The sequence below is a fragment of the Mixophyes fleayi genome, chromosome 5, assembly GCF_038048845.1.
Source record: "Mixophyes fleayi isolate aMixFle1 chromosome 5, aMixFle1.hap1, whole genome shotgun sequence".
Lineage (NCBI taxonomy): Eukaryota > Metazoa > Chordata > Amphibia > Anura > Limnodynastidae > Mixophyes > Mixophyes fleayi.
The window spans coordinates 266669650-266694267 of NC_134406.1; positions in this window are offsets into that span (position 1 = coordinate 266669650).

The following is a 24618-nucleotide window of genomic DNA, read 5'->3' on the forward strand; positions in this document are numbered from 1 at the left end:
CAGAAAATTGGAAGGTCGAATATACACAAGTCACCAGATTGTAAAGTATTTCATATACTAGCTAACAGATTGTAAGGTCTGCTATTTACTAGCCTAACTTATTTGTACATGGATCACGTAGAAATAACTTATTGAAGATATTTATTTTAATTAGGAGTGCAGTGCACCTCTGTATATCATTGCAAATGTACTTTTTTTTATATTGTTATGTGTTTTGTATGGACTTTTGAGACAGTATGTCATATTTGGATTTTGTATCTGTCTAGAGAAGGTAATCTCTTGTTAATTAGACATTTTCATCGCTCAGTGACCAAAACATCTGTTGAGCCTGAAAGACAGGAGGAGGTAATTATACTTGCTGGTAGACTCCCTCTGCAAAAGGACAGGAGGCCGGATTACCTCCTGCCAAGCTAGTGTCCAAAATTATATTTAAAGAGCCCTGTTTTACACTGAAATGGATCATATCATCTGTGACTTCTGGAAAAATCACTAGTACCACAAACTAGCATGTGTAACTGTCCTTTTTAGGACTTCCTGAGCTAATAAACATCACTGCTTAAGGATACCTACTTACCAGCTGTATTTCCTGAACCTACAGATTAGACCAATCTAATCCGTTATCCGACTGTTCTGAGGTTGGGACCCAGCATTCCAGTACCAACGCTCTGCCTGCTACCTTGCAGCTCTGGCCAGGGTGATAAGCCAGGGGGAACCATCAACTGCAACCCTGATCTGAAGGCATGAGGTCAGGTGTATCAGCCTAGGTATACCAGCAAAGGGGTACCGTAGCAGTAAGTGTTACCCAGAAGGACGTTGTTCTCGGTGCCTCTAAGGAGCCTAGTGGTAGCATCAGCAAAAGCCCCTCCTACTGCGGTTAGAAAGCGCATTTGAAAGAAAGAAAGGGGATGGTGGCAAGGCAAGGCCAGCCAGTACCCAGCAACAAAACAGACAGGGTGGCGTAGGAGGTTCATCCTGTCACACTAGCCTCCAGATTTAGTGGTCTACTATACACAAGTCACCAGATTGGAAGGTCTTCTATATGCTAGCTACCAGATTGGGAGGTTTGCTGCACACTACCCATCAGTTTGAATGGTCTTCTATACACTAGCCACCAGATTGGAAGATCTTCTATACACTAGCCACCAGATTGGAAGGTCTTCTTTACACTAGCCACCAGATTGGAAGGTCTTCTATGCACTAGCCACCAGATTGGAAGGTCTTCTATACACTAGCCACCAGATTGGAAGGTCTTCTATACACTAGCCACCAGATTGGAAGGTCTTCTATACACTAGCCACCAGATTGAAAGGTCTTCTATACACTAGCCACCAGATTGGAAGGTTTTCTATACACTAGCCACCAGATTGGAAGATCTTCTATACACTAGCCACCAGATTGGAAGGTCTTCTTTACACTAGCCACCAGATTGGAAGGTCTTCTATACACTAGCCACCAGATTGGAAGGTCTTCTATACACTAGCCACCAGATTGGAAGGTCTTCTATACACTAGCCACCAGATTGGAAGGTCTTCTATACACTAGCCACCAGATTGGAAGGTCTTCTATACACTAGCCACCAGATTGGAAGATCTTCTATACACTATCTATCAGATTTGGTAGTTTACACGACAATAGACTAGCAAATTCACCATATTAGCAAATTCGCTCTTCACTACACTGGCTGGGGCTGGACTGAGATATATATATATATATATTCAGGGTTTTTTCTGATTTAGATTAGAGTTTGTGTCAAAGAGATTGTTAAACGCATAATTTTATCAGAAATAATTGCCGCAGTAGGTGTGATTCCAGATTATTGAAATACACTTTATCCTAATACTTCCAAAAAATGCTTATTTTTTTACTCTAAACAGTACTGCAGTAGATGTAGTTACAGATAATAGGAACATATTTTATTCAAACATAAAACTACCTGCTTTACAAACACACATTTTCCACTCAAATACTACAGTATATATGGTTACATGTCATATGAATATACATTATCTTTATACAGGCACATAATTGACTTCCTTCTAAATGCATATTTTTCCCTTAAATAAATACTTAAGTAGGTATAGCTATAGATTATAATATAATAATAATCCCAGACTTTCAAATGCCTCTTTTTTTCGTAAAAATTTATAATCCAGCTGCTAAAGTTCAAATTATTTCAATATATCATTGGACATTGTTCCAGAAAATGGTCTTATAAATGCCTCATGTTTAAGCCTAATAAATACTATCATTGATGTGGTTTCAAACATTTTGACACATAACAGGGCTGATGCTGAGCGGATTGTACGCCAGTTTGCGTGAAATCCCTCTGCACCTGCTTGCGCACAGAAAGGCGGGATAGTTATGGGCATTTTGGTGGATCAGTGGTTAGCACTCCTGTCTCACAGCACTGGGGTCATGAGTTCAATTCCCGACCATGGCCTTATCTGTGTGGAGTTTGTATGTTCTCCCCGTGTTTGCATGTGTTTCCTCCGGGTGCTCCGGTTTCCTCCCACACTCCAAAAACATACTGGTAGGTTAATTGGCTGCTATCAAAATTGACCCTAGTCTCTGTCTGTCTGTGTGTTATGGAATTTAAGACTAAGCTCCAATGGGGCAGGGACTGATGTGAGTGAATTCTCTGTGCAGCGCTGCGGAATCAGTGGCGCTATATAAATAAATGGTGATGATAGTTGCATTTAACGTAGGCCAAGCACTGTAAGGGTGTTTACACTTTTGCAATTGTGATCGGATGTAGACTGGGAAAAAGATAAATGCGTGTGAGAGCCGTATTAATTGCAGATAGTTAGGGGCAGGTGTATATAGAGGATGATTATGATGATGGCGGACTCCGGCACTAGTGATCCACTTGTAAGCGTTGAAGCTGAATAGTGTTTTCTTCGTCGCTCTGGAATATATTAGTTGTTTCTGGTGTATGTTTATTGATCCCTAGTAGAATACGATTGTTGCACATTAAATAAAGAGATAAAACCCATGCTGGATATAAGTGCCAGTGACGTGTGTCTGGTATAAGCCAGGACCACACAATACTGGTGCCGAGCTGCACGGGTTTTAGACTCAGTGTTTGAGGGTGAATATTAGAGATGCTCAGGCTCAGTTCCTCGAGAGCCGAACACACCCGAACTTAACGGATCCGAGTACTGAGCCAGCTCGGTACTTTTGCGCGCCCTCGGAATCGAAAACAAGGCAAAACGTCATTGTTACGTCGTTGCATCTCGCGATTTTTGGATTCCTTTTTAAGATCCAACATAAGGGTGGGTGGGAGGGAGGACGTTCCCAAGGACAATCCCATCTTGCCCCATTTTTCTTTTCTGCCACTGCTGTGTGCCAATGTGTCCTAGATGTGCTAGGAACTGCCGTGTGTTTGTGTCATTGCTCTGTCACTTACCATCCAGCCAGGTCGCTGCAGTATTTGTCCAAAAGTGTATGAAAATAATATTGTGACCTGTGAGGTGGCCAAAATTGACTGTAAATGACTTGAAATTAGTGTTATTGAGGTTAATAATAATGTAGGAACAAAAAAAAGAGCAAAAATATGTGATTTTAGCATATTTTAGGATTTTTCCGAAAAAATCCAAAATCAAAACCAAAAACACGAGGGCGGTTTTGCAAAAACCAAAACACGAAGCTAATCCAGATCCAAAACCAAAACCAAAACCAGTTCACGGGGGTCAGTGAGCATCTCTAATAAATATGTAGTTTTCACATTTGTCTTTTTTAAACTTTTATTACATTCTGCATCAGTTCCAATGTGCGTTTCTTACTGTACCCAATTATTTTAACACATCCTTTTTTAATTGTGCCAGAAAATGGTCTGTATTATAAATGTCTATTTCTCCTTCAAATATATAAATAGTCATACATACTATATAGTGGTAAAAGAAAAACTATGGCAAACGGGGATACATGGCTTTCACTGCTCAATGGGTAATATTTGAGTACCATTAAAAAATGTAAGCAACATGTTAATCACCATCATCCTCACGAACATTGACTGTTAGTCTTTCAATCCATTCCGTGCCATCACCGTAGGAATCACGGTGATGCTTATCGTACACTTGGAAACAATGGCAATAAATATTAAATCACATGGCACTCGCTTGGTCATAGTCTATAACTTTAGTGATCCAGGATGCACCCAGCTCACGTGGACAATCAAATGCTAATTAGTCACATGGGGAAAGCAATCTCATATCGACCCCTTTCCCCATGAGTCATCAAGATGTCCCAGTGCCAAGTTGGTAGCACCAGTGACGAACATTCGGTGCTTCCTGCATGAAAGAAATTATCTGGATCTAATAAAACTCACCAAGGGTTACATTTTCTGGGTTGAATTAATTTCATGACGCATTTTATTTCAGATGTTTCCTCTTTATTCTTTGTATAATGCCCATAATTTTAAAGTATATATACTTTACTGTGGTATTGAAAGAAAAAGCCCAATTTGTACCTGGCAAAACTAACTCGGCACGTAAATCAATTTTGGCGTGGGACTACCGGCAGTGGAAGGGTTAGATAGCTGAAGTCTTTCCACGCTAGTTTATATTTTCTAAGTTTGGATCAGACATTGACACCAAAATACTTGTTTGTTTAAATTACAAATCGATCACTGTTAGCCGGGTGACCATTAAATATTTAAAATATGACATCAAACCATGACTCAGACATCATTCATGCTTTACGGGCAACACAAATATCATTCTGTATATCCTTTGATCGTGTGCGTAACCTAATAGCACATGGATTATTGCACACTCATCAATACATAATGTATATTTTTTAAGACATTTTGTATAGTGCAAGAAATGAGGTCAGTAATGATGAGGAAGATGGATTGGTGGCATATAAGAACATATAAGAACAAAGCAATGCTGGTGATGATAAATGAAATCAAGATTAAAGAGGATGTTTTAAGTTGCAATAACTAGCTGATATGGTACAGAGTATCCAATCTTGTGTAAAAAGTGACATGCGTATTCTAACTATCAAGAAATATGGCAGCACTGCTGAATCCAGGTTATAGACTGAACATGGGCACTTTTTTTTACCTGGTGCAAAAGGGATTCTGACTTCAGACAAGAAATATAATTTGATGACAACCATGCATGCATTCTGTGTAAAAGAACATTAGGACCAACAGAATGGCCCCTCTGTACCACTGTACTGTGGAATACAGGCTGCAGAATCTCAATCGATATAAATATAATTATATATATATATATATATATATATATATATATATGTTTATATGAATAAGTATGTGTGTGTATATGTATATACATATATATTTATATATATATGTATATATGTGTGTGTGTATATATATATATATATATATATATAAATGTGTGTATATACGAAATGAACTATAGAACATTGGAAACTGCTATTAGTAGTGATAGTGCCATTGTAAGTAAACAATATATTTCCTCGGCGACACAATAGACTATTCTGCTGCTGCCAGTTGACTCCACCCCCGGTGCTGCCTCAGAATCTGTCAAGTTGCAGCTGCTGGGTCTGATGTGAATGGGGGGTAAACAAGGTGTTTGTTATTGTTAGCATTTGTTTTCATTTTTTTTCTTTTTAAATAGACTCATTGCCTGCCTACTTGTTAGTGACTTGTTACTGCGGGGGCTCCAGCTGATTTGACCATCTCAGGGGAGCTACCCATCCTTCTGTTATCACGTTATTCAATTTTGCCTAAATGAGTAAACTAAGTATTCCGCTGGGCCCCCTTCAAATTCCAAAAAACAAAATAAGTAGTTATGTTATTAAGTAAACGTAAGAGCCTAACAATTCTTTCAATTTGATGTGCTCTAAATTATTCTTTCTTCTTCTTTTTTCAACCCTAAATTCTCATGCTTAATAAACTCCTGGTTGGGGACAATAGAGGTAAGTAGACCTACCGTAGAATGAATATATACAGCCACCAGGATTGCAAGCAACAAGAGAAGCAAGAGTACAAGAGTACAACCTTGAGCATATATATATATATATATATATATATATATACATACATATATATACATATATATATATACATATACGCACCAATTGAAAGCTTACAATTGATAAAAATACTGATATAAATTGCTCAAATCCCACTTAAACAATGTGGTAATCATCAACATCATCATCAACATTTATTTATATAGCTCCAGCAAATTGGATAGCGTTTTAAAATTGGGCACCGGGAATATCATTCAGATGCTAAGGCCGAATAATGTGAACACCAATTTCTTATGGGAAGACTCAAGTATTACGGTGGCTCATGTGGATCAGTCCAATTCAGCATCATCGTACTTTTCATACAGGTACGAATTACAAGTGTAAATCACACAAGTACAATTATAAGTAGTAAGAACACAATAACTAATTCCACGAGTACAAATTAAACATAAAAATCACACAAATATAAGCTAAATATAAAAACATTCAAGGTAGGGAAAGAACTGTCGCGTTTCAGTGTTTATACAACGCGTTTCTGAAAGCTGTAGCTCGTTCATCAGGAAAACTGACAATGTGCAGGAATGAGCTTTATAAAATCTCACTGTTCTTTAGTTAACATGATTATAAGCATAAAATCATTAACATACAATAGACATGCAATGAGAGACATGTAAGTAACAATAGGTACCAATCTATTTAAATTAACATTATAAGGATCATTAAAGATACAATTTGTTTGCAATGAAGAAATTTATCAGTAACAATAGTCATATACTCTTGTATAAAATACAGATACTATCAGATATAATATTTAAAAACAATAAATATTTAGTACAGGTTTACAATAAAGTAGATTAATGACAAAATATTGTTTGTAACTTAAAAGTCTCTGACATATATTTCTTAGTCAAGAGTAATTGTCCATCTTCTCAATTATATGCTCAATATACGATTGGAAATGAACACTATATAAAAGATACCCATTCAATCTTCTGATGAACTACATACGGCACTCAACAATTTCAAAATGAAGAAGCTGTAGCTCTGAAAGTTATGTGAACTATTGACATCAGAATTAAATGTTGTAAGCTTATTACCAATGTGCAAACATATATATATATTGTGCCCACATTTGATTTGGCTATTCAGCCATAAAATCTTCTAAGAATGTCCTGAGTGGGTCTTAATCTAGATGGGACAAGAGAGTTCTTTAAGGGATCCTTTTAGTGCAAAAACACCACCATGTTGGGATGGCTTAGAAACCTGTTTCTTAGCCATCCCACCAGCCTACTTCAGAAACGGTATTGTCCCTCCAGCCAACTCCAAAGAGGGCCTTGTCCTTCCAACCTGCTCCAAATAGGGTTCTGTCCCTCCAGCCAACTCCAGAGGGGATACTGTCCCTCCAGCCAACTCCAGAGAGGGTTCTGTCCCTCCAGCCAACTCCAGAGAGGGTTCTGTCCCTCCAGCCAGCTCCAGAGAGAGTTATGTCCCTGCAGCCAACTCCAGAGAGGGTTCTGTCCATCCAGCCAACTCCAGAGAGGGTTCTGTCCCTGCAGCCAACTCCAGAGAGGGTTCTGTCCCTCCAGCCAACTCCAGAGAGGGCCCTACCTCTAGCCAGCTCCAGAGAGGGTTCCGTCCCTCCAACCTGCTCCAGTGACAGTGCTGTCCCTTCAGCCAGCTCCTGTGTTGCCTTAAAGTACTGTTCATCCTGAGTGGCCTCATGAAACTGTTGAGCCAGAGATGCCTCATGGCCCTATTCGGTCATAGGTACCTCAAAGTGCTGTTGTGTCAAGGGTGCTTCATAGTGCTGCTCCTTCCAAGTTGAGTGCCAAGTCTGGGCCTACTTCCAAGTTTAGTGCACAGTCCAGGCTATCTGCTAAGATGAGTTGCCAGTCCGGGCCGTCTTCCAAGATGAGGGCCCACTCCAGACTGCCTTCCAAGCTGTGTGCGCAGTCCAGGCCTTCTGACTTATGTTCTCAACCTGAGCCTCCAAAGCTTTGTGCCCAATCCAGACCGTCCAGGTTATGTGCTCAATCTGAGCCCACAGAGACTTGTGCTCAATCCAAGCTCCCAGAGACTTGTGCTCAGCCTAAATTTTGGAGGCGTGTCTAATTCACTGTTGCTCTGCATGGCAACGGATGCAAGTTTTGGAGTTGAGGATGATAATTGCTGCATATTTGCTCCAGATGCATCTATACACTATATGTAAGGTTGCTAGTATATTAAGATGAGTGCAACTCAAAATGCAGGAAATTCATGCGTGCCCAGATTCAAATCTCAAATATAATGTAACAATAGTTATAATATTAGTGTCTAGTTTCCCATTGTCATTATTAGTATTTTGTCTTAGCTGTTCTAGTCTTAGTTATGGAGTATTTTGGTGTTGCATATACTGTATAACATTCACTCTGTCTTAAAAAAATAGCAGAGAACTTACAAAGAAATTTAAATTGTTTATAATACATGATTAGCAAAAGAGTCTGCATTACTTACTAATAATCAATAAGGAGGTCTGCATTGTAAATTAGCAATCGGAATGGGGAACTGTATTGTATACTAGTCAACAAACAATACTCTATGACTTTGCCTGCTAACCAACAAAATGTATTTCAACGAATGCAATATAAAATTCTTCTACTAACATACAAGGCCGTCAACAAAATTGCTCCGACATACATTTCCCCACTTGTCTCAAAATATCTCCCAACTCGACACCTCCGTTCTGCACAAGATCTACGTCTCTCTTACACTCTCATCACATCCTCCCATTCTCGGTTACAGGACTTTTTCCGGGCTGCACCCACTTTGTGGAATTCCCTCCCTCGCACAGTAAGACTTTCCTCTAGTCTTCAAACCTTCAGAGCGTTCTCTGAAAACCCACCTCTTCAGAGAAGCTTATAATATTCCTCAACCACCATCTTAATCTCCCTAGATTACCCTATTACCATCCTCTACACTGCTAACGCAAGACAACAGCCCTCTGACCAACATTGCCACACACACAGCCCACTCAATACTTTTACCTTTGCACTCTAGCTGGTCCAGTGTGCAATATGATGTAGCACATGCCCTTGTGTTTCAAACTCCCATTGTCCTATAGATTGTAAACTTGCGAACAGGGTTCTCTTACCTCTCTGTCTGTAAGTATTACCCAGTATTGTCTTAATAATGTTTGTTCCCAATTGTAAAGCTCTACGGAATTTACTGGCGCTATATAAATAAATGATGATGATGATGATGATGATGATGGTTTGTTTTACAGTATTGCAATTTTATATGATTGGTTCTATTCTCAATGTTTGTTTTTATATATGTTGGCACAATACTTTATATGTACAGTTGTAACAAAATCTCTCTGCCCCCCGCTATCTGTGCTTCTCTTCTGTTCGCCGTTGACTCGGTTAGTCCATGCAATCTGCATTGGATCATTTTTTCTTTCTGAGTTGCATCAATAGCCAAAATTCAGTTTGGAAGTTTCACTCCAAAACAACATCTTTTGGCCGATAGTCGAGAACATTCGTTGCTATCTCTCTGTGTTGCAGTCAATGCAGAAATACATTAGTGGTATACAAATAAATGGTAATAGTAAATGCTGCTTTCTGTATTAAAATCAGTTAGAGGTTTTAAACAACAGATTTGTAAAGTGTTACACGATTCTAATGTATTGCACAGAGCGGTAAGACTTCCACCCCCGTTTTCTCCATTTTAACTAAATCAGGAGATCAAAAGGACAGATGCCCCAGCATGCTGTGAATGGGAACTAGTTATGCGATCACTTAATTATATTTATTTCATTCCATCTGTGGGCAGACAGCTACATTCTCCTTCTCGTGACTGCTTGATGAAAGCCACAGAAAGTGTCTTAGCAATTAATATGCATAATAATAATGATAGTGCAGTCTGGAGAAGTCTTAACCCTTTGAACTCAGTGAAAGAGTTCACAGAAGTCACCACAATTTTTTTTTTTTTGTAAAGATATATCCGTCAATTAACAATACAATTGTTTACAAATGAATAATATGCATTTTCTGCTGCTCTAGAGTTGCAAAATATCTCAGCTTCTATGTAGCACTAGAGGTTAAAAGGATTGTACACCTTTTGGGATACGATTGTGTGTTAACACGGGCACTGTCTAGTGGGTGTGACAGCGTCTCTTGTCCACACAGGAGCAGTGTTTACTATTTACACGCTGAAGAAAAGTGTGAGTCGCCCAGGTCACTCTGGAATCTCCTCTGTCGCCTGTCAGCTCAGAGTTCACTGCGTGATGCCATATTTGTGTGAAAGTACAAAATTCCAAGTCACAGAATTATGACTGGCCTCTTAGAAGCAATGCGCACTACAGAAGAATTCAGCAATTTGGGGGTATTCATCGTGGATTGGTGTCTGCCAATAATTACATACCCCCTATCCTTTTCCTTTACTACAGCTGCTGGCCGACTCTTTTCTAGGGATGACTATTAGTTGTTAGCCACTTATGGAATTTGCAGCCTTAGAAAACAGCAGTATGGTAAAAATGCTACAGGGACCTTTCATTATCTGCTAGCAGACAGCTTCTGAAATGCAAATTATGCAATAGTATTGTGGGGTCAGTGAAATCTTGTAGGTCATTCAAGTGCACACCTAATCATAAGGTTTAAGGTCTGCATGGTTAAGTAGCCAAAATAATTGGGGTCTGCATTTTGTACTAGTCACCAGAGTGTTCTACCTGCAGTATCTCAGCAGATTGATTCTCAGACTGTGCTACTGCTGGAATACTGACAGTCTGGTCCAGAGCCCCTGATGGTGTTTTACTGGGGCTTCCTGCCTGGTTCTGAGAGACTGTTGGATGCTTGGTTGGGAGCTAGCTGGTCCTGGGTCTCTATTGGACCTTGGGCAGGAATTGCCTGGTCCTGGACCTCTGTTGAAGTTTCAGTGGGAATTGCTTGGTCCTGGGATTCTGTTGAAACTTGGGAGAAAATTGCCTGGTCCTGTGCCTCTGTTGAAGCTTGGAAAGGAATCACCTGGTCCTAGGCTTCTGTTGAAAACTTGGGTGGGAATTTCCTGGTGCTGGGCCTCTGATGAAGCTTGGGTGGGATTTGCCTGGGCCTCTGATAAAGCTTGGGTGGGAATACACATGGTCCTAGGCCTCTGATGAAGCTTGGGTGGGAATTGCCTGATGTTGGGTCTCTGTTGAAGCTTGGGTGGGAATTACATGGTCCTAGGCCTCTGATGAAGCTTGGGTGGGATTTTCCTGGTGCTGGGTCTCTGTTGAAGCTTGGGTGGGAATTACATGGTTCCTGGCCTCTGATGAAGCTTGGATGGGAATTGCCTGATTCTGGGTCTCTGTTGAAGCTTAGGTGGGAATTACATGGTCCTAGGCCTCTGTTGAGGCTTGGGTGGGAATTACATGGTCCTAGGCCTCTGTTGAAGCTTGGGTTGGAATTGCCTGATTCTGGGCCTCTTTTGAAGCTTGGGTGGAAATTGCTTGGTCCCACGTCTCTGTGGAAGCTTGGGAAGGGAATTGCCTGGTCCTGGGCCTCTGTTGGTGCTTAAGCAGGAGCTGCCTGGTCCAGGGCCCTTGATAGACTAGTAAAGCAAATTAACTACGAAGGAGAAGACACTGGAAGAAATCAGTGACAAGATGATTCAAGAGGCTATTTGCGCCATTTGCCTTCACTCCCCCTTTGCCTTCACTACCAGGGTCCACTGATCGTAAAGCCAATATATATATATATTTAAAATACACAATTCTAACTAATTTTAATCTTACCTAGTTACCATCCTCACGTCACTTAGACCCACAATGAAATAAAAAAATGTTCCGGATATGTAGATCTATTCTGAGAAGATTGAGGATACTTATTATTCAATTTATAGGGGTTGTCCACTGGCACAACCCTGCCTTTATAAAATCTACCCCCTTATATAGCAAATAGGGGCAACCCTCTCAAGAACTACCCCTTCATATTATCATACGCCAGGAGCTGGCTTGTACTGTGGCTCACGGTCTGGGCTGCATGGTGGGCATTTTCCAAGTCCCTTCCATCCTGGTCAGTCACATGATGACCCGGGTCACACCTTCCACCCTGGTCAGATGACCTGGGTCACACCTTCCACCCTGGTCAGTTACATGACCCCGTTCACTCCCTGGACTCGGTGGAGCTACTTGTCTCAGACATTCCATGACTGGCTGTTACGGCATAAAATAATGATATATATACATTTTCTTATAAATAATAATAATAATAATAATAATAATAATAATAATATATTTACTGCTTCTTTTCGGTAGATGTACCCTGTGTGCACTGCTGTACACTCTTTCATCCTCTTCTGGCAGTGGTGCACATGAGTCTTCTCAGAACAGAGCCATGGGCCACAAGGTGGAGGTAACACAGAGAGTAAGGCCCATGGGGGATATCCCCGGAATCCTAAAGGGCCAGTCTGAGGCTGACTATAATGCATAGAAACATAGAATTTGACGGCAGATTAGGATCCGCTTGGCCCATCTAGTCTGCCCATTTTTTAACCTATGGTAACCTTAAACCCGCTTTGATCCTTTGTTCTTTGTAAGGATATCGTTATGTCTATCCCAAACATGTTTAAATTACTCTACTGCACTAGCCTCTACCACCTCTGATGGGAGACTATTCCACTTATCCACTACCCTTTCTGTGAAGCAGGGGCGGATCTAGAAAACTAATGTACCCGGAGCGATTTAGGGGGGGGGGGGGCGATTTAGTCCTTGCCCCCTTTCTAACATCTAAGGCTGCCGGCGGCTGCACACTATGTGCAGGTCCGCTCGTCCGTCCCCCCCCCCCCCACCCCCTGGATCCGCCACTGCTGTGAAGTAGTTTTTCCTCACATTTCCTCTGAACCTACTTCCCTCCAGTGTCAGTACATGTCCTCGTGTTCTAATACTTCTCTTCCTTTGTAGAATGTTTCCCTCCTGCACCTTGTTATAACCCTTGATATATTTAAAAGTATCTATCATGTCACCAATTTCCCTTCTCTGCTCCAAACTATACATATTAAGATCTTTTAGTCTTCCCAGGTAAGTTTTGTGCTGTAGGCCATGCACCATTTTAGCTGCCCCTCTTTGTACAGTCTGTAATGTATTTATATCCTTCTGGAGATACGGCCTCCAGAACTGGACACAGTATTCTAGATGAGGCCGTACCAATGACCTATACAGTGGTATTATTACTTCTTTCTTTCTGCTACTGATTCCTCTCCCTATACAACCAAGCATCTGACTTGCCTTCCTCATTGCTTTGTTACATTGCTTACCTGCCTTTAAGACACCTGAAATAGTGACTCCTAGATCCCTTTCCTCTTCAGTAGTTTCCATTATGGTGCGATTAATACTATATTTAGCCTTTGGGTTTCTGAGTGCATGATTTTGCATGGACAGACTCTTGATCATTCCTCTAGTCTACCTAGATCATCCATTACATTTAAACTAGAGATGCTCACTGACCCCCGTGTGTTGGTTTTGGTTTTGAATCTGGATTAAGTTTGTGTTTTGTTTTTGGTTTAGGTTTTGACATAATCACCCTCGAGTGTTTTGGTTTTAGATCTCTATTATTTTCTAAAATCCCTATTTTTTTTTGAGAAAATAACATAATTTGGCTTTTTTTGTTCTTACAATATTATTAACCTCAATAACATTAATTATCAGTCATTTCCAGTCAATTTTTGCCAAGTGGCAAGAACACTTCTACCCCTCCTGTTTCTGTATGAGCAATGGCACTGAGCAATGGCACTGTAGACTGGTGAGTGACAAGAACACTGCTACCCCTCCTGTTTCTGTATGAGCAATGGCACTGGAGAATGGAGAGTGACAAGAACACTGCTACCCCTCCTGTTTCTGTATGAGCAATGGCACTGAGCAATGGCACTGGAGACTGGAGAGTGACAAGAACACTGCTACCCCTCCTGTTTCTGTATGCGCAATGGCACTGAGCAATGGCACTGGAGACTGGAGAGTGACAAGAACACTGCTACCCCTGTTTCTATTTGAGCAATGGCGCTGGATCTCCTGGATAGGGGGGTACTTATGGAATCCAAAACCCGCGAGATCCAACAATGCAACAATGACTTTTTGCCTTGATTAGAGATTTGAGGGCGTACGAAAGTACCTAGCTGGCCTGCGAGCCTACTTGGATCCCCTAGGTACGGGTGGGTTCGGTTTTGAGAAAACCGAGCCAGAGCAACTGTAATTTAAACCAATCTGCCACAGTACAGTATTTCTTTCATCCTCATACTGTCAAATACATTTACTGCATATATTTAGGCATATTTTATACTTTCTGCCCCACCTAGCCCTAAGATGTTGGTCCCTCTTACATACCTCTGACTTCTTTAGTAGGGACTCTTTGGTACCCAATGCCTCTGTTACTCTTTTCAGGTATTTTTGGTTCTAATATATAGATTTGCAAGGAAAATTAGCTATATCAGTTCCCAAATGCCATGTGGGACGATTAAAAGGCGCAATAAGTGTCTATCTAGCATCATCTTTAGGGCAGATTTCTACTGTGCTCGGCTTTGCCTTTTAATTTAATGATTCTACATAAAACACTAAAGAGAACAAAATAAAATCATACACAAATTTGTTTTGTTTGACCCCAATGCACCCATTTGTGTTTCTAAAAATAAGTTGTGTTTCTGGCAGGGATTTTGTTGGCAAAAATACATTCATTTGTGAAATCCTGGCTAACATTTTGCAAGATTTGACTTTCGTCCACACCACAGTAAATAACAGTTTTGTTGGTAGAGAGGGGCGTGATTAATAAATCAGATCCCACTGATGGTTTAAACAGATTAATGTTGATTTTTGTCCAAAAACACACCATATTTTTGAAGAATTATTGCTTACTAAAATTACAGGAAGAAAAAACGTTTTTGTATAATGCTTTTCTTGCCGAATATATTTTCAGTTGTTGGAGTTGTTTTCATCCTAAGTTGGAAAAGACACATAGGGATTGATTCATCAATGCACGTATCAGACGATTTTGAGTATATTGTATGCAAAATCACTCTGCATAAGCCCACGCTGCGTCGTTGAACGCAAAGGACACTTACTACGGACTGCGATTTCTGTTAGTTAATGGGGCGGGAAATGGGCATTTTGCTGTAGTTAATTTACAGTCCAGTTCTCGCCATTTCAAATGTACTTGTTTTTCTGCTCCAGCTACAGGGCTAATCTAAGACCTTATCAGTAGTGATGACAGTCTCCTGTGCATGCTATAACATGTGTTTGCCTGCTATAACATGTGTTTGCACTCAGGGGCAACTGTAAAAATATACTTTATGCTCAGTAGACATTAGCAACATCCTAATAAATATATTTCATGGAGGGGGCGGGGGATTTAAATAAAAACCCCTCCAATTCTTCTTTTTAGAAAGTATAATAAATTTACCCCATGATCTGATGTGGAAGGAACAGCACGCAACAAGATCACAACACTGCTGGTCTCCATCAGGGGACTCCTGTAAATCTTTTTGAAAAATCGTAAATGGTTGCTGCCCCTCCTCAGGTATAGAATCTGAAAGGTGGGTGGTGCTGTCAGCCATGTAAGCCCGTATCTCACAAGGTTCCAGACGGGAGATTTTCCACAATTTGGAACACACCGCCAGTTTGTAGACTACAACTTTTGGGAGGTAAGTAGGCACTGGCCATGGGGAAACAACTCACGGTATTTTTTCTATATATGTCCCATAGAGCGTTCATCATGTGTTGCCCAAAGTGGCCGTGTGATCACCCTTGTAATCTATGTAATTTAAACATAACAGAGCAAAGCTTAAAACAATAACTTCATAATATTTATATCTTCATTGATCTTGCTGCAGTGTCCGGTCCAAGCTTCGGGCATCTCTAAGGTACGTGTTTTACTGTCGTATCACTTGCACCAGCTAAAGGTCTGGTGTAAGCGCAGATTACTAGTGATGACGGCTGTGTGTACATGCTAGAACATGTGTTTGCCTGTTATAACATGTGTTTGCACTCAGGGGCAACTGTAAAAATATACTTTATGCTCAGTAGACATTAGCAACATCCTAATAAATATATTTCATGGAGGGGGCGGGGGATTTAAATAAAAACCCCTCCAATTCTTCTTTTTAGAAAGTATAATAAATTTACCCCATGATCTGATGTGGAAGGAACAGCGCGCAACAAGATCACAACACTGCTGGTCTCCATCAGGGGACTCCTGTAAATCTTTTCGAAAAATCTTAAATGGTTGCTGCCCCTCCTGGGGTATAGAATCTGAAAGGTGGGTGGTGCTGTCAGCCATGTAAGCCCGTATCTCACAAGGTTCCAGACGGGAGATTTTCCACAATTTGGAACACAGCGCCAGTTTGTAGACTACAACTTTTGGGAGTTAAATAGGCACTGGCCATGGGGAAACAACTCACGGTATTTTTTCTATATGTGTCCCATAGAGCGTTCACCATGTGTTGCCCAAAGTGGCCGTGTGATCACCCTTGTAATCTATGTAATTTAAACATAACAGAGCAAAGCTTAAAACAATAACTTCTTAATATTTGTATCTTCACTGATCTTGCTGCAGTGTCCGATCCAAGCTTCGGGCACCTCTAAGGTACGTGTTTTGCTGTCGTATCACTTGCACCAGCTACAGGTTTGGTGTAAGCGCTGATTACTAGTGATGACGGCTGTGTGTACATGCTAGAACATGTGTTTGCAATAAGGAACATATGTAAAAATGTATTTTATGTACAGTAGACATTAAGATCATTATTATAGATATATGGCATGGAAACAAATGTTTTTTCGTTAATGATTATATTATTTACAGGTGATATTAAGTGAATACTTTCTTTTTCTGTGCGTTCTTTTGGAACCTTATACTCCACATATGTATTGGACGTATTCTGCAGTGTATTGTGTCTGTCAAAGCAGAGCGCACCTAGACCCGTATTCAAACGGAGGCGTATTTTCAGATCCACTTGTAGTTGAATATGGACGTGCGTACGCCCGAATTTTGAAAAAAAAATGCAGTTTACATTCCTCTTTAGTGCCTTAATGAATGAGGCCCATCGCGTCTTAATTGGAAATTGCGCCACGTATTGAATATAACCACTTACCCCAATGTTTCTGAGACTCTACTCATAAAGTATCAACATCACAGTTTATTTAAAGTAGAGATGGGCGGGTCCGGTTCCCCGAGAACCGAACCCACCCGAACTTTGGGTATCCGAGTACCGAGCTGAGTAGCTCGGTACTCTCCCGCCCGTTCCGAATCCAAATCGAGGCCGAACGTCATCGTGACGTCGTCGGATCTCGGGGCTCGGTTCTCGCGATACTTCAACATTATAAATACACTCCTCCACAGCAATCCATCGCCATTTGACAGAGGGAGAGAGCAGGGTGTAGTCACAGGCTGCTTAGAGCAGGGACAGAGAATCCAATATTCTTGCAAATGCTCTAACAAAAATCGCTAGAGAAGAGAGGAGGATAGAGGTTTATTATTTTTTGTTAATATTTGGCACTCCCCAGTGCTTTTGGGGTGTCCCCCATAATTGTGCATAAATATTTCTGGCTGTCAAAAGTCATATCTGTCAGCAGTATCTACCAACTAATTTTTAGCACTCCTCAATGCTTTTGGGGTGTCCCCCATAATTGTGCATAAATATTTCTGGCTGTCAAAAATCATATCTGTCAGCAGTATCTACCAACAAATTTTTAGCACTCCTCAGTGCTTTTGGGGTGTCCCCCATAATTGTGCATAAATATTTCTGGCTGTCAAAAGTCATATCTGTCAGCAGTATCTACCAACTAATTTTTAGCACTACTCAGTGCTTTTGGGGTGTCCCCCATAATTGTGCATAAATATTTCTGGCTGTCAAAAATCATATCTGTCAGCAGTATCTACCAACTAATTTTTAGCACTCCTCAGTGCTTTTGGGGTGTCCCCCATAATTGTGCATGAATATTTCTGGCTGTCAAAAGTCATATCTGTCAGCAGTATCTACCAACTAATTTTTAGCACTCCTCAGTGCTTTTGGGGTGTCCCCCATAATTGTGCATAAATATTTCTGGCTGTCAAAAGTCATATCTGTCAGCAGTATCTACCAACTAATTTTTAGCACTCCCCAGTGCTTTTGGGGTGTCCCCCATAATTGTGCATAAATATTTCTGGCTGTCAAAAGTCATATCTTTCAGCAGTATCTACCAACTAATTTTTAGCACTCCTCAGTGCTTTTGGGGTGTCCCCCATAATTGTGCATATATATTTCTGGCTGTCAAAAGTCATATCTGTCAGCAGTATCTACCAACAAATTTTTAGCACTCCTCAGAGCTTTTGGGGTGTCCCCCATAATTGTGCATAAATATTTCTGGCTGTCAAAAATCATATCTGTCAGCAGTATCTACCAACTAATTTTTAGCACTCCTCAGTGCTTTTGGGGTGTCCCCCATAATTGTGCATATATATTTCTGGCTGTCAAAAGTCATATCTGTCAGTAGTATCTACCAACTAATTTTTAGCACTCCTCAGTGCTTTTTGGGTGTCCCCCATAATTGTGCATAAATATTTCTGGCTGTCAAAAGTCATATCTGTCAGCACGATCTACCAATTAATTTTTAGCACTACAAGTGCTTTGCGCTCAGAATGGATTCAAAGCAGTCTACAAATGATCAGAATGAGCAACCAGGTTCTGTCACCAGTCCTGATGTTAGTGTTCCCAGTACGTCATCTGGCCAATGCGATGTCAAACAACAGAGTGTTTCCAAATCAGTGCAAAAAACAAAAACCAAATAAAAGATTTACTGTATTGAAGCGAAAAACAAGTGTTACTGAGCAAAAGTTAAGTGCCGATAAAAAAAAAAATTTGCAAACATGCCATTCTACACACGCAGTGGCAAAGAGAGAATGAGGCCTTCATCTTTGCCTATTAGTTGCAGATCCCAAAAAGTTACTGAGCCTACAATTGGTGCACAACTACTGTTACGCGTCAAAGCCGAGCTGCAAGATAACAGTGAGGCATTAGAGGAGAATGTTTGCTCTGATTCACAAATGACAACAATCCCTGTGGAGAGTCCATCCAACAGTGGGATATCTAATCGTGAGCATTCTGCTGATGTGTGCCTTAATAACCCGAGTGTAGCCGGTGATACCCAAATTGAGGATGCCACGCTGGAATTAGAAGAGGATGAGGGGGAGATTTGTGTAGGTGACGAGGGCGCTAATGAGGATGTTGATGAGGATGAGGCTGTTTGTGTAAGTCCTGCACCAATGGCAGCAGTTCTGGCACGTGACAAGAAAAAGGCCACTGTCATGCCTGGCCATCAAACAAAAAAATCAACTTCTTATGTGTGGAATTATTTCTACCCAAATCCAGACAACAATTGTATAGCCATTTGTAGTGTATGTCAAGCCACAGTCAGTCGAGGGAGGGACCTTAACCATCTTGGAACCTCGTCTATGTTACTCCATTTAACGAGAGTTCATGGCAAAGTGTTGGGAAAAGCTGAAAGTTCTTCCCAAAAAAATACAAGCACTCCATCATCAGCTAAGACCCTCCGCTCACCGACATCCCGACGGCTACAAAATACACCCACCACACCATCCTCATCAATATCCTCAGTAGCGCTCGGAGTTAGCCCGGCATCCCACTTAAGGCTGGATGACTCCTGCACTATTATTGATTCCTCTGAAGAAAGCGTTAGTCCCACTGCTGCTGCTGTTGCTGCTGCTGGGGGTGAATCGTCATCCCAGAGGCAGGTCAAGAAAATGAGCAGTTCTACATTTCAGCAATTAACTGTGAAACAATCATTTGCGAGGGGAAGCAAATATGACAGCAGTCACCCAGTCGCCAAGCGAATCACAGACGCCATGGCTGCAATGTTAGTGTTAGATCTGCGTCCAATCTCCACAATAAACGCAGCTGGTTTTTCACAGTTAATTGAGGTTTTGTGTCCGCGTTACAGAATTCCATCGCGACACCATTTCTCCTGTAAAGCTATTCCACAACTATACCAAAAAGTGTGTAAAAATGTAGAGATTGCGCTGAAAAATGCCATTCTGCCCACTGTCCACTTAACCACAGATATGTGGACAAGTGGAAGTGGCCAAACCAAATACTATATGACTGTGACAGCCCACTGGGTTAGTCATTCACCTTCACCAGCAGGAACAGCAGCAGCATGTACACCACTACGTAACATTTGTCACAGGCAGGCCACTCTTTGTATCACCGGCTTCACTAACAGGCATACGGCTGACAATTTGTTACGCAAACTGAGAGATGTGATTGATGCATGGCTTATACCACTCGGACTCTCCCCAGGGTATGTCATTTCTGATAACGCCAACAATATAGTGCGAGCATTACAGCTGGGTGATTTCCAACATATTCCCTGTTTTGCTCACACCATCAACTTGGTGGTGCAGAGCTTCCTACGAAATAACCGTGAGGTGCAGGAGATGCTTTCGGTGGCCGGTAAAATTTCAGGCCATTTCAGGCATTCAGCCACAGCATGTAGGAGGTTAGAGCAGCTCCAAGAGCAGTTTAACTTGCCCTGCCACCAACTTAAGCAAGAGGTGGTAACTAGGTGGAATTCCACCCTGTACATGCTTCAGAGGATGGAGGAACAGCGCAAAGCCATCCAAGCATATTGCACAAGCCATGACATTGGGAAAGGAGGGGGGATGTATTTCACTCTTGCACAGTGGGGAATCCTTTCAGTCCTGTGCAAGGTGCTGAAACCATTTGAAGTTGTGACGTGTGAGGTGAGTGCAGACTCTGCTAGTTTGAGCCAAGTCATTCCTTTAATTAGACTATTGGAAAAGCAGCTTGAGAAAATGAAGGAGGAGCTGAAAGCAAGCAATTCAGCAAAGTATGTTGGCCTTGTCGATCAAGTACTTAATTCACTTCACAATGATCCTCGAGTTATTAAGATCTTGAACTTGGATAAGTACGTTTTGGCCACTGTGCTTGATCCAAGGTTTAAAACCTACATTGAGTCTTTACTTGTAAATGAGCGAGATGTGAACTTTTGCATGGAGCTATTGCTCAGCAAGTTGGCCACTGAACTGGGCCTCGGCTTGACAACGTGTCCTCCTTCACTTTCTCAAGCTGCTGCTGCTCGTAAAAAATTAAATTTCCAAAAAAGAAGCAGGGAAGACGCAGGGGGAAGACCAGAACAATTTAACATCTGGGCTGGTTTGAAGGATTTTTCAAAAAATTGTGTCACTTTGCCCATAACTCCATCCAATACGAGTATAAACATGCAAAGGATGGTGGAGGATTACTTTCAAGAGGTAGTTGATATGGAAATGTCAGACAGTCCCTTTCCTTACTGGGAAGAAAAGCAGGCCATTTGGAAACCCATGTACAAACTTGCTTTGCAATACCTAAGCTGCCCACCCTCCAGTGTGTACTCTGAACGAGTGTTCAGCACAGCAGGGAACTTATTCAGTGATCGCCATAGAAGGTTACTTCCCAAAAATGTGGAGAAAATGATGTTTATAAAAATGAACTACATCTTCCACGAGGAAGGCCTTCACCATCCAAGACATCCAAGCACTGACTGTTCTCTAATGGCGGATTCAAGCGGCGATGAATTGATAGTCTGTGATGATGACGTACACACTGATGAGGGTGAGGATGAAGCTGAAGATGATGATGATAACATCTTTTTAAAACTTTCTATGTAAGTGTAGGGTGCAATCTACCCCCAAAGAGGTAAGGGACTTGTAGCATTTCCATATCACGTATCGTCTTGAAAGGCTGCTGTTTGGGCAACTTCTCCTTAAGGGTAGGGTGTCATAGACAGAGTGACCCCAAACTGGCTCTCTCCATGTCAATTTATATTGTACAGTCTATGACAGCTGAATTTTTTTGTATTTTCGACAAGTGGAGGGGGGCCTATAGAGCCAGAAACCAAACTGGCTTTCTCCATTTAAATTAATATTGCACAGTCTATAACGTCTGAATTTTTTTGTATTTTCGACAAGTGGAGGGGGGCCTAGAGAGCCAGAAACCAAACTGGCTTTCTCCATTTAAATTAATATTGTACAGTCTATAACAGCTGCATTTTTTTGTATTTTCGACAAGTGGAGGGGGGCCTATAGAGACAGAAAGCAAACTGCCTTTTTCCATTTCTTTACATATTTAACTATAAGTGTAGGGTGTAATATACATCCAAAGACGATGGCTGCATTGCCAATATGCATAGATGGAGAGGAAGACAACCTGTTTTGTGTGTAGAATAAATGAAGACCTACCAACGAAGAATTAAACTGTTTTTTGGATGATTTATTACCTCTACAATTAGATTACTTATCTCTAAAACAGTTGGAGCACTAAATTGGGTTATTTTAGGCCCAAAAACATTGATTTTCCAACAAAATAGCAAAACAAAACCAAACAAAACCAAAACCAAAACACGCAATGGCGGTTTTGCAAAACCAAAACCAAAACACGACGGTAATCCAGATCCAAAACCTAATCCAAAACCAAAACACGGGGTTCAGTGACCATCTCTAATTTAAAGTAACCCCGATTGCCACTGAAATCAAATGTGCACCAATGAGGTCTTATAACAATTGAGTAGCGGCAGTCTGTAATCATTTCTAAGTAGTGATAGAGGGTTATGATTAGAGATGAGCGGGCTCGGATTTCGTTAATCCGAGCCCAAGCGAACAGTACGGATCCGACGGGATCCGAGCACTGTTCGGGAACTTCCAGGCGCCAAATGAAGCCAAACCGAGGCTATGACATCCAAGTCTCGCGTCGGATCTCGCGAGACTCGGATCTCATAAATTCCCTGCTCGCGGCCGCCATCTTCATTCTCCCTGTGGTTAGTGTAGAGGGAGGTTGATGTGCTCTGTCCTGCTGATAACTTTACTAAAGTGGTGCTTTGTCCTGCTGAGTGCATTAGTACTTTGTCCAGTGCTCTGTCCTGCTGATTTATTTAGTCAAGTGGTGCTTTGTCCTGCTGAGTGCAGTAGTACTTTTTCCAGTGCTCTGTCCTGCTGATTCCAGTGGTGCTTTGGCCAGTGTCTGTGCTGCTGAGTCCAGTGGTGCTTTTGTCCTGTATTTGTTTCTGATAAGTCCATAGCAATTTGTTAAGCAGCCAAAAATCTTTTTTTTTAAAAAAAAGAAATCTCTAAAAAATATAAAAAAAAATATTAAAAAAATATAAAAAAATAATTGAAAAATTATAAAAAATATTATAGAGCAATATATTCTTGCAGTCCAAAAAAAGAGGACCTGCCTTTTTTTTTTACTATGTTCATTGTTTCTGTAGTTCCCAAAAAATAGGAACTGCCAGTTCTATTACTACGGTCATTGTTTGTGTAGTTCCAAAAAATAGGAACTGCCAGTTCTATTACTACGGTCATTGTTTGTGTAGTTCCAAAAAATAGGAACTGCCAGTTCTATTACTACGGTCATTGTTTGTGTAGTTCCAAAAAATAGGAACTGCCAGTTCTATTACTACGGTCATTGTTTGTGTAGTTCCAAAAAATAGGAACTGCCAGTTCTATTACTACGGTCATTGTTTCTGTAGTTCCAAAAAAGAGGAACTGCCAGTTCTATTACTACGGTCATTGTTTGTGTAGTTCAAAAAAATAGGAACTGCCAGTTCTATTACTACGTTCATTCTTTCTGTAGTTCCAAAAAATAGGAACTGCCAGTTCTATTACTATGTTCTTTGTTTTTATAGTTCCATAAAAGAGGAACTGCCATTTCTATTACTACGTTCTTTTTTTCTGTAGTTCCAAAAAAGGGGAACTGCCATTTCTATTACTCTGTTCTTTGTTTTTATAGTTCCAGAAAAGAGGAACTGCCATTTCTATTACTACGTTCTTTGTTTCTGTAGTTCCCAAAAAGTGGAACTGCCATTTTTAATACTATGTTCTTTGTTTTTATCTGTGCAGTGGAATTCAGACCAGTTGAGGGTGATATATTGTGGCCCCGGTACCAAATTGGTACAGATAGATGCGTATCAACTACATTCAGTGTTGAGTCCAAATCCAAAATTAATGAAAATGACCTGTCATCGTCAAAAATAAGAGGCATTGACACGCTCGAACTACACCCTGTATATGCTGCAGAGGATGTAGGAGCAGGCAGATGTGCAGTGGAATTGAGACCATTTGAAGGCGGAGGTATTGTGGCCCCGGTACCAAATTGGGTACTGGGCCCACTCCACTACGCAGTCCAGAAAGCTAACTCGGTGCAACGTTTTGGACTAAAAAGAATATTGTGAGGTGTGAGGTGTTCAGAATAGACTGGAAATTAGTGTAAATGATTGTTATTGAATGTTATTGGGGTTAATAATAGCGTAGGAGTGGAAAACAACCAAAAAACAGGATTTTAGTGCTTTTTAAAAAATAAATCAGAACCCAAAACCTGAAATCAGAACCAAAACCTTTCGTCAGGTGTTTTGGCAAAACAAATCAGAACCCAAAACCTCAAGCTAATCAGAACCCAAAACACAAAACACAAAACACTAAAAGTGCCCTGGGCACACCCCTAGTTATGATGCGACTGGATTGTATCACCATTTTTAGACTGTTATTTAGAAGTCATATTTTTTTCAAAATAGTGTTATGCTTGCACATTGATGTATCTTACTATGTCACACTGTACACTTTTACTATATTTGATTATTTTATTTAATTGCCAAATATATATATA